This window comes from Orcinus orca, chromosome 9 (assembly GCF_937001465.1).
Source record: "Orcinus orca chromosome 9, mOrcOrc1.1, whole genome shotgun sequence".
Lineage (NCBI taxonomy): Eukaryota > Metazoa > Chordata > Mammalia > Artiodactyla > Delphinidae > Orcinus > Orcinus orca.
Genome location: NC_064567.1, coordinates 27,898,990 through 27,916,416, shown reverse-complemented (window position 1 = coordinate 27,916,416; position 17,427 = coordinate 27,898,990). Strand labels below are relative to the sequence as shown.

The window sequence follows — 17,427 nt, the reverse complement described above, 5'->3', positions numbered from 1 at the left end:
TGTGCTTTGTGACCAATCTTACCTGCCATCAAGGAGGACTGTGAATTCTGGGTCAAGATTTGGACTGAGCTGTGAGATCCCCTTGCTGTCCTGCCAGCTCTGACCTGTACCTTGGCCTCAGTGTCTCAGTCCCTGTTCCTTTGAGCTTAAGTGGTTGCTTTGATAAGCTGCCCAATACTCCAGGCTGAGGACGCAGCTTTGCTCTTGTTCTTGCAAATCTTTCTCTGACACACTGCTCTTGAATTCTAGACTTATTAGTTGGTCACAGACATTTCCAAGACAGCTCATATCTGGAACATTTCTGTGCTGAGACCCTTTGATACTTTTCTTGTTGTTTTTTTTTTTGGACACCAAGTGCTCCTTTGTACCAATACTCTGAGTTCTTGCTGCTCCCCTGGTTGTGTGTTGGCTGTCTTACCCCATCAGTCCCACATATCTTACAATTCCATCCATTTCCAACAATTTAAATTCATTTAGTTCTCACCTCTCATGTTTCCAATTTCTTCCCATCCCTCAGAGTTCAACTATCACTTTCTCAGAGAAGCCCTCCCTGACATCCCTAATGAGGTCATATGCCCTTCTTACATGTATTTGGTGAGATGTGGACATTCCTTCCACAGCCCTGCCATGGTGTATGGCATGGCACATTGGATGAATGTCTATTTCCAACACAACACATTAAGGTCTGTGAGGGTAAGGACCACATTCATCAGTTACCACTCACCACCCTGTCTCAGCACTGTGACTTTATACAGCAGATATTCCATAAGCGTTTTTGGAATGACTGAATGGCTATTTCTAGTCTTGTCATTAGGAATGATTATAAGAACATAATGAAGAAAGTAAATCTTCAGCAAAAATTTATATAATATGTACAAGTGTAAAAGAAAAAGCCTTAGACAGACTTTGGATTTTCCATGAAGTTGGTATTTTCATATTTATCTAATCAAGAGTATTCAAGGTTTTAGCAGCAGAATTTTATCCTGATATTTAACTTAATATAGAAGCTCAGAACACAGAGGAAAGAAGAAGTGGCTGCTGGGAAAGGAGGAACCGAGGTGCAGGAGTCCAGTTCGCCTACAAGCCCATCAGTCACGAAAAGGACTCCCAGGGTTTCTGGCAAGACAGTTTGAACCACAGCTGGAGATGGCCCCAAGGTCACAGTATCACAGGGGCCTTTAAGTTAAAACGCAATAGAATATATTCTATGTCTAAAGATTTCTAACTCCCTCATATATATATATATATAAAATGTATGTGTGTATATATATATTTTATCTTTCATGATATACAAACATGGTTGGAGTTTTTGAGAAGGCCCAATAATTTAGTACCTCTTTTCTTTGCCTGAGTTCCGAGCTAACTGGCTAAAGACAAAGAGTTGTTAACAAGGGTTAAAAGATCTCCTTATTAGTGATAACAATAATACTGAAGAATGTGGCTTATTTCTGTAAGAAGTGGGCTCCCTTATGAGGTTCAGTATTATTATCAGACATACTTTCCCCACTCCAGTGACAGACAGCGCTGGTCAGGCCACGCCTGTCCACGTGGAGATCCCGCCCCTGACAAACTCACACAGGGGGCAGCAGCAAGCAGTTGCTTGAACAGGTGTTCCAGGGACAAATGGAGTGGAAAGGGCTGATCTACGCATGCCCAGTCCCCGCTCTCAAGCTACCTAATCAGATGCGCCAAAAAAAAAAAAAGAAAAAAAAAGGAGGTAGAGAGAAGCCAGGAGTATTACTGTCACGGATATTCCTCCACAGGAAGCAAATATTGGGGCACAGAATAAGAGCTTTTTCCAAATAGAGGTGAAAGAGTGAAAATATGAGAGACAGAGAGAAGAATGACAGAGAAAGAGAGAGAGGGAAAGCGAATGAATGATTTTCTTAAGTCTCTTTAACTTCTAACTGCTATGTGCCTGGTATGACCTCCACTATTTTTCACCTGTAAAATAGAAATAGCCATATTTGTTCTGATTATAACAGACAGTGTCATTACAAAAATCTAGTTAAATGATGTGTGTAAAGGAGCCTTTGAAATTATAAAGCATAATGTAAATGAAGGCATTATCATCATCTTTATGATATTAGTAGTAGCAGTATATACTGAAAACTATTTCAATCTAACTTTTTAAAGGACTCTTTGGAAAAGGTTGGGGAGAGTGGCAATGAATTCTTCAACTTTTCCCATTTACGAAAAAAAGACTTTTGAAGAGTGGCACAAAAATTTAAGTATACATTTTCCTACAATGAAGTATAACTATAATATCACACAAGTTACAACAAAACACCTAGTTCTTTTCATTCATCAGATAAAAGCAATATTTCTATAGAGTGCATGTATTATCTTTCCCAGCTACTGAATTCCTTAGGTTCTTAAGAAATTGCTACTTAACCACCTACTAAAAAACTCTAGACTGCTATGAAAAAGTACACTTCGATGTTCAGTTTCTCTCTCACATGCATCTATTTATTTGGAGGAGAATGAATAACAAAATAAAGGTAACAGTAATATGAGGGCTATGTACAATCAGGTTGGGATTCATTGGGCTACACTTGTAAAATGTTTCTCCTTTAACTTAAAGCTTAAGAATTCCACTTATTTACTTACTTGCTTATTAAACTATAGACACAATGCTTCTGTCTATGAATGCAGGATACAAAGAAAAATGAAATCAAGATAGTCAATAGAGGGCTTCCCTGGTGGCGCAGTGGTTGAGAATCTGCCTGCTAATGCAGGGGACACGGGTTCGAGCCCTGGTCTGGGAGGGTCCCACATGCCGCGGAGCAACTAGGCCCGTGAGCCACAACTACTGAGCCTGCACGTCTGGGGCCTGTGCTCCGCAACAAGAGAGGCCGTGATAGTGAGAGTCCCGCGCACCACGATGAAGAGTGGCCCCCGCTTGCCACAACTAGAGAAAGCCCTCGCACAGAAATGAAGATGCAACACAGCAAAAATAAATAAATTAATTAATAAATTCCTATCCCCAACATCTTCAAAAAAAAAAAAGATAGTCAATAGAAAAAAAAACCTTTGACATTTAATGAAACATATTCAGAATTTCAAGTCTCAGATATTTTTGGTTAAAACTGACATTACTGACGTCTTTGATTATTCATATAGTGCTAAACATTAAAGTTTTTCTGTATTAATGTGATAAAATGTCTTGACAAGTTTAATATGTCCAAAATGAACTACCACTTCACCTAACATTTTCTTACATTGTTTAGAAAAAGAAAACGTCTTGAAGATTACTTAATACTACTTAAATAATGCCACCTTTATTATCAAGTTCTCCATTCAGTAGATAAAAACACTTTGTTTTTTGGGGGGGATGCTTGCACCATCTACTGGAGAAATATATTACTACTTTTGTCAAAGGACAACTTTAACACCATTTCCAAAGATTCTTGTGAGGTACTTCCCTCCAAAGTGCAACACTGGAACAAAATCTGGTCCTTTTCTTTGTTGCATGTGTCAGTAGAGGAAATCAGCACGTTTTTCCGTAAAACAACGCAAATATACGTTAGTTCAAGTAAGTCAATATTTCCATCTTAATCTGACAGAGTTATTAATCCACCAGCAAAAGTAATAGATGTGGAAGAGAGAGAAACACAGATGGAGAAAAGGAGATTATACAACCATTTTACTATTTATTTAAAAAGTATACAAACATCTAATTTTAAAATGAATATAAGCAGAGGCTCTCTTCCATTTAGTCATACAGCTAGGGATAAAGATTAGAATGGTCAGATGAATTGGTAGAATGTCAAGATTACTTCACAGAAGAGAACTGAAACCATTCTGAAGGTATCTCTGGGTTTTTCTTATTAAATAACCACAACCATAATAATATGGAGTGTAAAAAAATCAGTACACAGAAGACAATGATCTCTAAATAGCTCTTTTCCCCTCTCTCCGTATGAGGTCACCACCTAAAGCAGAAGAATTTAAGATCTGTTCATTTTCAATTAAGAAGGCCGGCTATTTTTTTCCTAGCAAAAGAAATGAGAATCTTGTTTGAAGGTCCATATCACAATTACATCTCTGGGTGTGGGATGTGATTCAGTTGCAGGCACATATATATCTGCTTTTTAGTGGGATGCATGGATTATTGGAAAGTCAACATAAATTACACTGTAACTGTAATTGTTAAGAATCCAAATAATTTTCAATTTATGAGAGGCCCTACCCCTTCCTCTCTCTATAATTAGAGGAAATAGACCAAAAAAAAAAAAAAAAAAAAACCCGCACTGCAGAGACTATAAGACATATCCTGGAGTTGCTGCTCCTTAGTGATAATTGATTTATATTTACTTTGTGCATTTCAGGACGGAAGATATGATCACCATAAACATTAACAAAAGGTAGAAAATACGATGAATAGTGAAGATAAACTACCATGGGAGTACCTATAAGTCAGAGAGAATCAGACAGATGACCAGAGGTGAATAAAGGATCCTTAATCGTCAAATAAAATTAAAATGTACTTATGAACTCTAAAGAGAAACACAGAATTCTCGTAAACATCAAGGCAATTTTAAACAATAAAGTCTGAAATTTAAAAAGGTTTAAATAAGTTAGACTTATTTTGCTAGCATTCAAGTTAACCTTTTGAATCAATCTGAAATTTAAAAAAAGTCAAAAACAAAAACCAACAAAAGTGAGTAAAATGATAGACTATAATATTACATCAGAATATATCCGGTCATAGCACACATCCTATGTTGATATTCTTCGTATCAGGTAACTAATCACAATGCATTTCATCATTGTTTTCTTTATAACAGGTTACATTTCATTTTTTGAGATTTACTGAATTCCAGGCATTGTCCTTTGTATTTTACATATATTATCTTGATTAATACTCATTAACGATCCTATTAGGTAGGTATAGTTATTGCTACAAACGACAGGAAACATACAGTTTATAACCAACTTCCAATACTTTCAATACTATAGAAACTATATATTAAGGACCACCTTTAAGTTTTAATTAGCAACACTCACTGAATATACTTTCTGATTTTGCTACAAGATTCACTTCACAGTTGTAGTTAATTGTGAGGGAACAGGCCCCAGCTTCTACTGATATATACATAAAACGCTTCTCTTCACCTAAGGTTTAACCTCTCATATATGGAGAAGGTGGTCTTGAGCTCAGAACAGGAATATCAAGACCGCTCCTTGTACCCTGGGTGAGGCACATCCTGTCCTAGTTGCTGGACTGGTTGTGAATGGGAGGGGTTTACTTACTTAAACAGGAGGCCGCTCCCTGGCTCTGGGTGTTAACGTAGGAGTCTTCATTTGGAGAAAAGACTAAGAGCAAAATAGCAGGGGACCCGCATGAAATGCCATCTAACTCAGGCCAGCTTTTTGGATAGACCCCCTAGTATCCCAGGACAGTAGATAAACAGGTCAGAATCTATAGAATAATGGCAAGCTTTACTGGTAGTTTCTTATATTCTCTGTGATTACTTTCTTATTTGTTCTCCCTTAGCATGAAGACTTTCAAAAGCTCTACCTTATTCTAGCTGACCAAAGAGAAATAGGAAGGGAAGTCTATCATTGGAGAGAAAGAGAATGAGATGAGGTCTAGCACAGGACGGAGGAAGGATGTGAGAGAGTATCTCCAGAAGGGGAAAACTCGGTCCCGACCTCACAGTCCAGTCACCGTATTTCCAGAAGATTCTCCTACCTGACTCAAATCGTTGGAGGTTTGCAGTTGTTCTTTTAAGGGCAGAGGCATTCTCTCCCAGTAGTTTCCACTAACTCTCAGAGACGAGGAACAAAATTAATTTATTAAAAAGAGAATTAGCATAGTCCCTACACTAATATAACACTTAGATAAGAATTCTGAAACTGTTCTCAGTTGAGCCTCAGTTTTTCTTAACTGTAAATAGAGCTAATGATTGGTTCTTAATTGCCTTAAAGGGTTATCATTAGGATCAAATGACCCAATAGGTATAATAGCCCTTATAATAAATATAAAGATACTATTAAGACGTAATACTGTTAGCAGTATTACATTAAAATCTAGGTCATGTCTTGTTACTATCACAAGGAGTTAAATATGAGAAATTCCATTAATTGGCTTATTTATTTACATAATATAAAACAGATGATTAAAACTGGTTTCTTGGGCTTCCCTGGTGGCGCACTGGTTGAAAGTCCGCCTGCCGATGCAGGGGACACGGGTTCGTGCCCTGGTCCGGGAGGATCCCACATGCCGCGGAGCGGCTGGGCCCGTGAGCCATGGCCGCTGAGCCTGCGCGTCCGGAGCCTGTGCTCCGCAACGGGAGAGGCCACAGCAGTGAGAGGCCCGCGTACCGCAAAAACAAACAAACAAACAAACAAAAAAAACCTGGTTTCTTTTTGGGAGGGGGGATGAAAGTGACTCATCAACTAACTGTTGTGACTCATATGGACCCAGCTGTATAATCACGAGCAAAAAAATAAATTTAGACTCATTTATTGTTAATGTAGGAGAGAAAACTTTCCCGAGAAACATTTTCACAACATTTCAAGCACATCTGATAAGTTAATTTTTAACCTAATGATTTTTAACAGTTAGAACTTTTTAAAGTATGTCGACATTCACTTATTCTAATCCAGTGCTTCTCAAGTGTTATTAGCAAGCAACGAAATCATGCACAGAGAGCTTGTGAAAACACACATTGTTGGGTCCCACGTCCCGAGTTTCTGATCCACTGCAGCTGGCCTGAGAATCTGTATTTCTAACAAGTTCTCAGGTGAGGCTGATACTCCTGGTCCAGGCAACCCACATTAACCACTGGTTAATCTATACCTATTCTGAAGCTCGAACAAAAACTTCAGCCACCTCGAGTATATGTTTAAAAGGTATTTTACCTAAAAGTATACAATTAGTTAAGGTTTCCTTATAGTAGTATTAGGAACAATTTTTCTAACTGAAATAAACCTAACAAAATAACATTTTTCCCTTTTTCTTCTTAAATTTGATCATAGTGCCCCCAAGTGCATGAAAATGTTACTAACGGGAAAGGAAAACAATTCTCACTGGGAGGGAGTTAGGTAAATTTATCTTTGTATTTGCCAGGATACATTCAGGACAGGTTAACGGAATAAATACTCACACATACTTTGGAAAGGCTTACCACTCTTTCCCTCAGTGTTTTATTTATAAAACTCTAATGTTGGGTCAGGTAATCCCCAGATCTCTTTTAGTGCTTAAATTCTATGCTGGCATGAAGTAAGCACAAAAACCTATTTAGAATCAAGTAGAATATAAAGAAGTAACAGAGAAACCAGTATTATTCTATGCTCTTTATTCTCACCATCACATAGCTCCTCAAAGCTGTGATGGGATTGCAATAAGCATTCATTTAGGGTTTAGAAAGAAAATATCTGTACTTAAATGATCGAATATAATGCAAGGTGGTTAAATGGGCTCTGGCTAAACACTTGCCTCCCCAGTGCGGCTACTTGTGCCACAACCCTGGAGGAATTGTTAGGAAGAAAATCAATCTTTCTTCCTAGGCGTAATTAACAGTATCTTTACAGTACACTCCATAGCAATTTGTATATCATTTTGTAGCACTCTAATTCATTTAAAAACTTATCAGCTGAATTACATATATTCTTTTACTTCAACGGGCATATGCGGAATCAATAAATTAAAGGACCTTAGTCAATGCCACGAAAGGGATACTGTGGATGGGTTAAAATTATTTCTAACATAAAACTCTGGTGAAGAGGCTTGGGGCTTAAAGGCTTGATACTGACTAAGTGTTTTTCTTAATTTTCTTACATGCATGTATCTCTCTGCCTACCTTCCTCCCACCTATTAGCATTTATTTATATACATGTGTATCTCCATCTCTTCGTCATTTTTCATCATTCTCTTAATTTCAGAAAAGTGACATCTATTTCAAATGTATATCCACAGTCTCACATTTTCATAAACCGCTCACATAAACTCATTCTGCCTAATAGAAGGACAGAAATTCAAAGGGTTCCGAGGAACACAGGCTTCGGTGGCACTGGTACATGCTGTGAGGGGGGCTAATGCATACATTTACCTCTTCGCATTTCCCCTGGCTTCCTCAGGCCTCTCGTACAAAATACCCTGAAAAGTCTCATGTTATTTCATGCCAATTAACAAACTGTTAACATGTCATGTTAATAAAAAAAAGCAATTGACCTAAGTAGAAGGGCTAATTAAATGGAGTAAGATAATTAAACGATTCTCAATATGTAATCAAAAATTATGGCTGGAAGTGTTTCACAATGTTGTCTTTTTGTTTTCAAGTATCTGCCTATCTGCAAAATTCTAATCATTGTATCCATATGCAGAAAAGATCCAGTGCAGATGTTAATTTGTTGCATGATAGAAATCAGGTGTTCAATTACAAATAATGGGGTGTATGAGAGAACGTCCAAGACTTCCATTTAGCTGAACACACGCATCTCAACCGGCAAGTGATTGCAAAGCATTCATATTGGAATTAGCTACTAACATGCACCCAAGGCACATCACATTCAACTCCTTTATTATCTTCATTATATAATATTCACATCTCCAGCCCTGTGTGTTACTTACTTTGCTACCGATTTAGGAGTTTGAATATTTGGTGATCTAAATTCTATTTATTGTATCTGGATTCTTTTAAAGGGATGTTTTGATTTTTATCTAAACTCTAGAGCACTTTAACATGAGCAATTTTGTTTCCTAATATTACATTTTAAACAATCAAAACCAGCTGCTTTTGTACTAAGGTAAATTCCTTGAACTAAGAATATTCGAAGTTTTTAACATGTAAAGCCTATTTCAACAAAGCCTTCTCAACATGGTATCTAAATGTATTGTAGCAAAGTAACCACATAGAGGGGCCAAATATATTCACTTGGCTAAAAGATTTGCTTTTTTGAATATAATTTACAACAAAGACACAGGCTTAAAATTTACTTATTAAGATATTCACCATGCCAAGCTTGTAGACTGACACAATTCTGAGAGTATGAATAAATACCAGACTGCTGCTGAATTATGTCCTAAATCAAGACCCTAATATTGAGAGTTTGCAAATTAGTTATTCAATAACTAGCAGGGCCATACCTCTAAAACCTTAATGTCAGATAATCACAGAGGAGACAACGAAAAAGATCATCTGATTAGATGGCAGAATAACAGCAGTGTACATCAATGGGGACTTCATTATTTTAAAAGAACATATGAAGGAGGTTTAAAAAAAGGAAAGTGCATTAACTTTTCATTCTCTTAAAATCACTTTCAAAATATGTGACTGTCTAAGGTTCCTTACTCATTAAGAAAATAAACAAATGCTATTTCTGAGTATGTGGCAACTAGCAAAGCCTCAGCAATTATTCAAAGGTAAGAATAGTGAGGGATAATTCCTGTAACCAAGAGATCCAACACGGTGACCTGATGGGCCAAATGGGGCTGCAGATATGCTCTGAAAGCCCAGCATCACAAAAAGGGATTCTGAATTTCTTTTTGTAGGGCATGTTATCTTGATTCCACTAACCCTGACTATTCTACTCTTCCTGACCTTAAAACTTAATCATTTCACACTTTCGTTTGGCTTGCCTGGCCTATGGTGCCATTTGAGTTTTGTGAACACCTGGTTATCACTTGGGAAAAGTGTTCTATATTCTTAGGGAATGTTGTCTGGTGGTTTAGAGAACAAGCTCTGGAACGAGACAAAATTGGGTTTAAATCATGGTCACTTACTAGTTATAAGACTTTGGTCAAATTCCTTAGCCTCTTTATGCCTCAGTAATCTCTGTAAATTGATATAATAGTGATATCAATCATATTATACAAATGATACATGAATACATAAGTTATATAAACATATCAGAGTTGCAAGAAATAATACATCATAAAAATATAATCAACTAAGAATATATTTATATTCAAATAAGGTTTTTTTAATTTAATTTTTTAAGAAGAGTTTTAGGCTCACAGAAAAAGTTAAAAGGTAGGTATGGAAATTTCCTTAGACTCTCTAGCTTGATACAAGCAAATTCTTCCCAATACTGACATTTTACACCAGAGTGGTATATTTGTTACAACTGATGACCCTATATTGACACATCACAATCACCCAAAGTCCATAGTTTAGGACATGGTTCACTCTTGGTATTGTTCATTATATGTATTTGGACAAGTGTGTAATGATACATATATACCAATCATTAGAGCATCATGCAGAGTATTTTCACTGCCCTAAAAATCCTCTGTGTTCTGCCTATTTGTGCATTCCCTACCTCCACCTCTTGGCAACCACTGATCTCTTTATTGTCTCCATAATATTGCCTTTCCAACAATGTCATATAGTTGGAATCATACAGCATGTAGCCTTTTCAGACTGACTTTTTCACTTAAGTTTACTTAAGGTTCCTCCATGTCTTTTCATAGTTTGATATTTCTTTTTAGCACAGAATAATATTCTGTTGCTGGATGTACCACTATTTATCCACTCAGCTACTGAAGGACATATTGGTTGCCTCCAAGTTTTGGTAATTATGAATAAAGCTGCTATAAACATCCATGTTCAGCTTTTGTGTGGACATAGTTTTCAACTTCTTTGGGTAAACACCAAGGAGCATGACTGCTGGATCATATGCTATGAATATATTTATTTTTGTGAGAAATTGCTAAACTGTGTTCCAAAGTAACAGTACGATTTTGCATGCCCAACAGTAATGAATGAGAGTCCCTATTGCTCCACATCCTTCCAGCATTTGGTGTTGCCAGTGTTCCAGAATTTGGCCATTCTAGTTGGTATGTTGTAAGATAAGTTTTTAACAAACTTCCAATGACAGAAAATCCCTCTTATACAAGTTATTTTAATAAAAAGGAAAAAGAAAAGAATTGAGGAAAAAAACTGCCCGAGAGGTTTAAAGAGATTAACATAACTTTGTTTCCCCAAATTAAAACTAAATGAAAACATTAAAAGAAAAAAAGTGTAGGCCAATTTCACCTATAAACAGAGATGAGAAATTTGGCAATGGAGATGAATATATGAATTACAGAAGAGAAGCCCAACTAGTTAAAAAGCAAATGGAAATTTACTCAAACTCATTAGCAGTCAGATAAACTGATGAGAATATTTAAATTTCATTTAATTTTAAATAGTTTCAATAATAAAACATGTGTTCCATGAACGTAAGGATGATTGAACATCAGAAAACCTACCAATGAAAATCACTATATTGATGACTTAATGGAGAAACATAATATTACTACCTTAATAGACACACAGAAAGCATTTGATAAAGGTGAACAATTTATGGTTTGATAAACAATTTAGTAAAGCTGTATATCAAGAACATAAAGCAATCATCGTGCTTAATAAAAGAAATTTTAGATATTGCGATGGTTAATTTATGTCAATTTGCGCCATGGGGTGCCTAGATATTTGGTCAAACGTTATTTTAGGTGTTTTTGTGAGGATATTTTTGGATGACAGTAACATTTAAATCAGTAGACTGAATAAAGTAGACTGCCCTCCCTAATGTGGGTGGACCTCATCCAATTAGTTGAAGACCTAGCTAGAACAAAAAGCTGACCCTCCCCCGAGTAAGAGACAATTCTCCTGTCTGACAGCCTTCAAACTGGAACACTGGCAATTCCTGTCTGTAACCTTCCAAACTGGGACACTGGCTCTTCCTGGTTCTACAGCAGCTTCTGGTCTTTGGACTAGAACTGGACCACTGGCTCTGTAGGTTTTGGAATTGCCAGCTTCCATAATCACAACAGCCAACTCCTTATGATAAGTCTCTTAGTGCACACACACATGCGTGTATGCGTGTGTGCATCCTACCGGTTCTTTTTCTCTGGAGAATCATAACACAGATTTAGTTATTCTAAAACTGAGAAAAGGCAAGCTTGCCTGCTGTCATTTCTAAATAACATAGCATTCAAGGCCTAGGCCCATTGTATAAGACAAGAAAAAGAGAGAGTAAAGACAGCAAATTAAGAGGAAAAAACTGCCATTATTTGCAGGTGACACAATCACCTACAGAAAAACTACAACAAAATAAACTGTTAGAATAAGAGAATTGATCAAGTCAGCTTATTACAATCAGTACTATGCTTCTATCCCACAAAAGTAAAGGTGGAAGGATGGCTTGCCTTCCCAACAAAGTTAGAGGCCTTTCTTATTACAACATTCCAAAAGGGAGCTCTATGTGGGTTAAAGACATAAAAGTATAAGATAAATCTTTAAACCTAAAAGAAGAAAATAAAAGGGATTATTTCTGTGACTTAGGGGTAAAAGATACTTTTAAAATGACTCCAAAAGCACAAATACACAGAAAGAAAATTGATGGATTTGACTACCAAGCATTTCTGTTCAACAAGGTTATCCGTCAGATAACAGATCAAGAGGGTATCTGTAACAGCTAAAACCAACAAAAGTATGTGTATGTCTGATTCTTGGTTATGTATGGTGGAGAAATTCTGACATAGGCCTACAAGTGGACATGAACAAGGACAATCAAGGGGGCACTGTGTATGGTGATGGACTGGAGAAGACAGTTCGGGTAGGTGGTCATCATAAGAGGACTGCATAGGTAAAATATGATAAATACTACGGAATGTACATAATATCAAGAAGCAATGACCTAGAATAATGTAAGCATAATTATGTACATAGGTCTTAAATACTTAATGTTTAATGAAAACATAAGAAGTTGAGTATCTTTAGCACAAAATATATAAACTTAAAAGACATACACATACAAAACATAATCTATAAGGTTACCTAACATTCAAAGATACACTCTCCAATACAGGATGGACACCTAGGCAGGTAGGAGCAGAGTAAGAGATGGGACAAGGGATGAAAGGACTAAAAAGTAAAACAGAGGAAGAGCTGGTGACAGTGTGCCATGAAATGAGGAATATGAGTATGTGAATTTCTGTGCCTCAAATTCTAGAGAAACATGGAATTGTTTAAACTCTTCTCAAGTACACGTCCTTTTACGTGAATTTATTTTAACCAGAAGTTTTGGAGATATAATCTAGAATTTTAAGAGTCCATTGAATATGACTACATTTATAAGTTGCCGTGGAGTGTTAAGAGAACATGTAATTCATATAATATTGACATCATTATTTATTAAAGAAGATTTTTCCCAAATGGTGAAATATGCTGAAACAAAAAAATGAAAAAAAATCAATACTCAAGGAAGCTGAAAACAATTTAGGTACTCAGTGTTACAAAAATTTTAAAAACATACTAAGTTTTAAAGTATTATAAACTCTATCTGTTCAAGTTCCATAATCAATCCAATAAAAAATTAACTTGTACCAAATTAAAGTAACATTTAAAATTTTATGACTGTTAACCTTTCCCAACCACAGATCACTTTAACAAAGTCTGCTGTGGGTATGCTCTTGAATTTGGAAGTAAATTTATATCTCAGCTCTTACAGATATTCAAACTAATTATTTCAGAATGAATGTAGAATGACACTTTAATTAGTAATGCATCTCCTGGCAATTTAGATTCTCTCAGCAATTAAAATGGCAAGGCATACTATTAAGGTCCCATGATTCTTCATACCTCTTCCTGACAATTACCACAAGAAACACTAAAGGCAAGATCACAGCTATAATCCATTCACTGAATATTCGGTAGCAGGATAAACACTTTCTCCTCCTTGCCTAGTAATTTTTCATTTCACTTATTACCCTTCAATCATTAATGCAACTTGTGCTCTGTCTCACAAAGTTCAACTTTTCATTTTACATAACCTATTAAAACCAACTGATTTTGTAGGAATGCAGGTAGTAGGGATAATTTTAATTAAGAAATAATTTTTAACACATTTATTCATGATATGACTTTAACAGAACATTAAATACATAGAGGGGTTGATGTTGGCAGAAAATAACAGTGGTGGAATATGAGACATCAAAAATTACTGTAGGCCAAAAAAAAAACCAAACAAAATTACTGTAGGGACTTCCCTGGTGGTCCAGTGGTAAAGGATCCGCCTTCCAATGCAGGGGACGTGGGTTCGATCCCTGGCCGGGGAACTAAGATCCCACATGCTGCGGGGCAACTAAGCCCACGTGCCGCAAACTACAGAGCCTGTGCCACAACAAGAGAAGAGAAAACCCGTACGCCACAACTAGAGAGAAGCCCGCATACCACAGCGAAGAGCCCGCGCGCTTCGAAGAGTGCCCTAAGGAAGATCCCGCGTACCACAGCGAAGACCTGATGCAGCCAATTAAATAAATATTAAAATAAATTACTGTACATTGAATATATTAACATAACAAAGATACATGCACAAAATTGCTGATACGGCTGGTGGGATCAGAGAATAAAGAGAAGCACTTTTTTTTTTTTTTTCTTTGCCGTACGCGGGCCTCTCACTGTTGTGGCCTCTCCCGTTGCGGAGCACAGGCTCTGGATGCGCAGGCTCAGCGGCCATGGCTCACGGGCCCAGCCGCTCCGCGGCATGTGGGATCTTCCCGGACCGGGGCACGAACCCGCGTCCTCTACATCGGCAGGCGGACTCTCAACCACTGCGCCACCAGGGAAGCCCGAGAAGCACTTTTATTTTTAACTTTTAAATACTTAAGATTCTTTTTCTCTCTCCAGTTCCTTTATTTTTTAAAAAAATTTTATTGAAGTATGGTTGATTTACAATGTTGTGTTTATACCTAAGATTTTTTTAAAAAGTTGTTATTATGAGGTGACTTCTATGTTGATTCTCTTATAATTCCAGTTTTTTATATTAAATATATATTATTACAGTAATAGGAAAATCTCAGTCACAGAAATTATTTTTATATAATACTATATCATAAAATTAAAACATGGCATTCACATGTGTGAAACTTCTGAAAATTGTAAAGCACTATAAAATTTAAAGAATCTTTCATTAAGAACAAACATGGCACTTATTTGTAAATCATAGTTTGAATTAATTATTGTTTACTGAGAACAGCTAAAAATGTACTGAACATTTATGTGCCAGGCACTTTAGTGATACTAACTCATTTAACCCTCACAGCAACCCTGTGAAATAGGTGATTACTATTCCACTTTACAAGTGAAGAACTGAGGCACAAGGCGGTTAAGAAATTTACACCAGGAGTACACAGTGATGGGGCTACAGCCGGGTTGTACACTCCCAGCCACTGCAACAAAGTTGTACTGCTATGGTATTACATTGTCCTTTAGTAGTTTTCATTATGCCTTAAGACATTTCATCAATTATTCACATCTTTCACTACAAACACACCTAACACTATCACTCTCTCAGATATACTTAGTCAATCTGATGGTTAAACCTTTCTATAAATTTATTCATTTTATCAAAATGGACATCTGAGTGATTTCCAGCAGTTCCCTCAAAACCAGGGCCATGGAGATGAAGCAATGAGGGTTAGCTGAGTTTCTGCTCAAGAGGAAGTTAGATTAACAAACGACCTTTCTTGGTACATCTGTACTAGTGTGAGAAAATGTGTAACCTAGTATCAGACTGGCAGGGTTTGTTGATAAAAAAGTGGCAATAATAAGGTTGTGTTAGTAAAAGCATGTTCAGTGTATACAAACTGATCGATTTGGTTGAAGCTGGGGGTTTGTGTTGGGTATGGAAAGGAGAAAAAGTTGTAAAGACTAGATGGGGACAGGTTTTTGAAGAATTTGAATGCTAGGCTAAAAAATGTAACTCTAATCCTACAGACAATGGGGAAGCACAAGAAGTTTTTTAGTAGACACATTAAATAGTATTCCTAAATTCCTGACTGCGTTGGAAAACAGGTGAAACAGGAAAATCAGTACAAAAGTCACTGAACAGCTTTTTGGGTTGTTTTTGTTGTTGCTGTTAGAATAGACATTGAATTGGGGTTGGCAGAACGAATGGATTTATCTGTGGGAAAGACTATAGAGAGAGAGGTATTAACTACAATGGGTGAAGAGGAAGTGGTTAAAGACAAATGTAAAGATCAGTCTAACTGGCAGAAAGGATAAGGCTCCAAATTTCACAAAGCTGGAAAGAGCTGACATTCAAATTTTCTCTGACTTTTGTTCTACTGCTATGCCCTTCTAATCTACTGTCAAAAGAAATTTAAAAAAATTTTTTCATAAGTTCTGATACATGAAATAAACAAAGACACTAAAAGATACTCATAGTTTTATAAAGGCAATAAACATTCCTTTTTTAAAATTATGAAAATAAGATGTGCTTTTCCTCTGATTTAATACTAGCGTACTATCCCTTAAGGATATCAATGATTCCAGGATGAATGATTAGAAATGTTAATACTTGCAAACCCTTTGCTCATGCTCATTCATGTCATCAACACTGGTACTAATGAACATTTAAATTGTGGTGATGATTCTTTTTTATAATCAGAACACACGTCTATCTGACTAAAACAAGCTCATTTGCTATCTTCCCCACGATCATGGGCTTACAACGATTTTCAGGCATTTCAAACACAGTCTCGATGGGAAACTGTGGCTGTGATGTTACCTCCTGTCACCAATACCCAAACCTGCTAAACTCCAGCTCTGATCATAAAGAGAAGATTAGGAAATATTCCTAATGATCATGTGTTATTTGAAAGAATTACCGAATTAAGTACACTACTAGACACGTTGGGACTACTTCTGAAGAGATTCTTTTTAATCAATTCTGTATTTCTAGACACTACCCTATCGATCACTACTTCCCACCAACACTCATTTTCGTCCCTTTGGACCTCTCTCATATGCCCCTAAGCTATTTTACTCCTCCTTTTGTTTGGGGCTTCCCAATGAGGCCAGCTTTGCTGCAACATACGTTGGTCAAGTTCTTTTAGTACTGTTGCCCTTCTCTGATGCCATGCTTCATTCTTCCTAACTTATGTAATCTTCAGGTGCCTACATTTCTTGATGATTTGGGCCATGTTTGGACCCTTTGAAATCTTTACAAATCTTGGTAGCAATCAGCCCATTCTTTTGCTTGTCCCCTCGACTCCTCTCCCATGTAATGTATCCAAGACCCTTCCTATCTGACTGATGGCCAAAGTGCTGGCTCCTTTTTGGTTTCTCTTCATTCTCCTTCGGCAGTTGTCGGGAAGAATATTTTCATGAAGTATTTTTGAGCTTATGTAAATGGAGTAAAAGTGTTCACCAAACAGAACTGACAGAACAACTCCTGAAATAAATGGGACTACTTCAAATCAGGAGGCGCTGTAGGAGAAAGAAAGTGAGTAACTTATTGATTCCACAAACATAGTATGAACAAAGCTCAAGTCTAGCTCTTTTTTGCCCTTAATAAGTATGGGTTATGTGATCCGTCATTCTTATATACGAACCCTGAGGTATAATGCTGCCCACACAAAATGCTGCTAAAGCCTCCTCCTACGTTCCAACCACATATCACAGGAAGAGTCTAAATATAAATGTCTGC

The 17,427-nt window shown here is 36.8% G+C and overlaps 1 protein-coding gene across 26 annotated transcripts in view; it reads right to left on the bottom strand.

Annotated features, from left to right (window-relative positions):
* Window positions 1-17,427, bottom strand: part of CADPS2 (calcium dependent secretion activator 2) — a 495,227-nt gene that overhangs the window by 206,550 nt on the left and 271,250 nt on the right. The window lies entirely within an intron of this gene.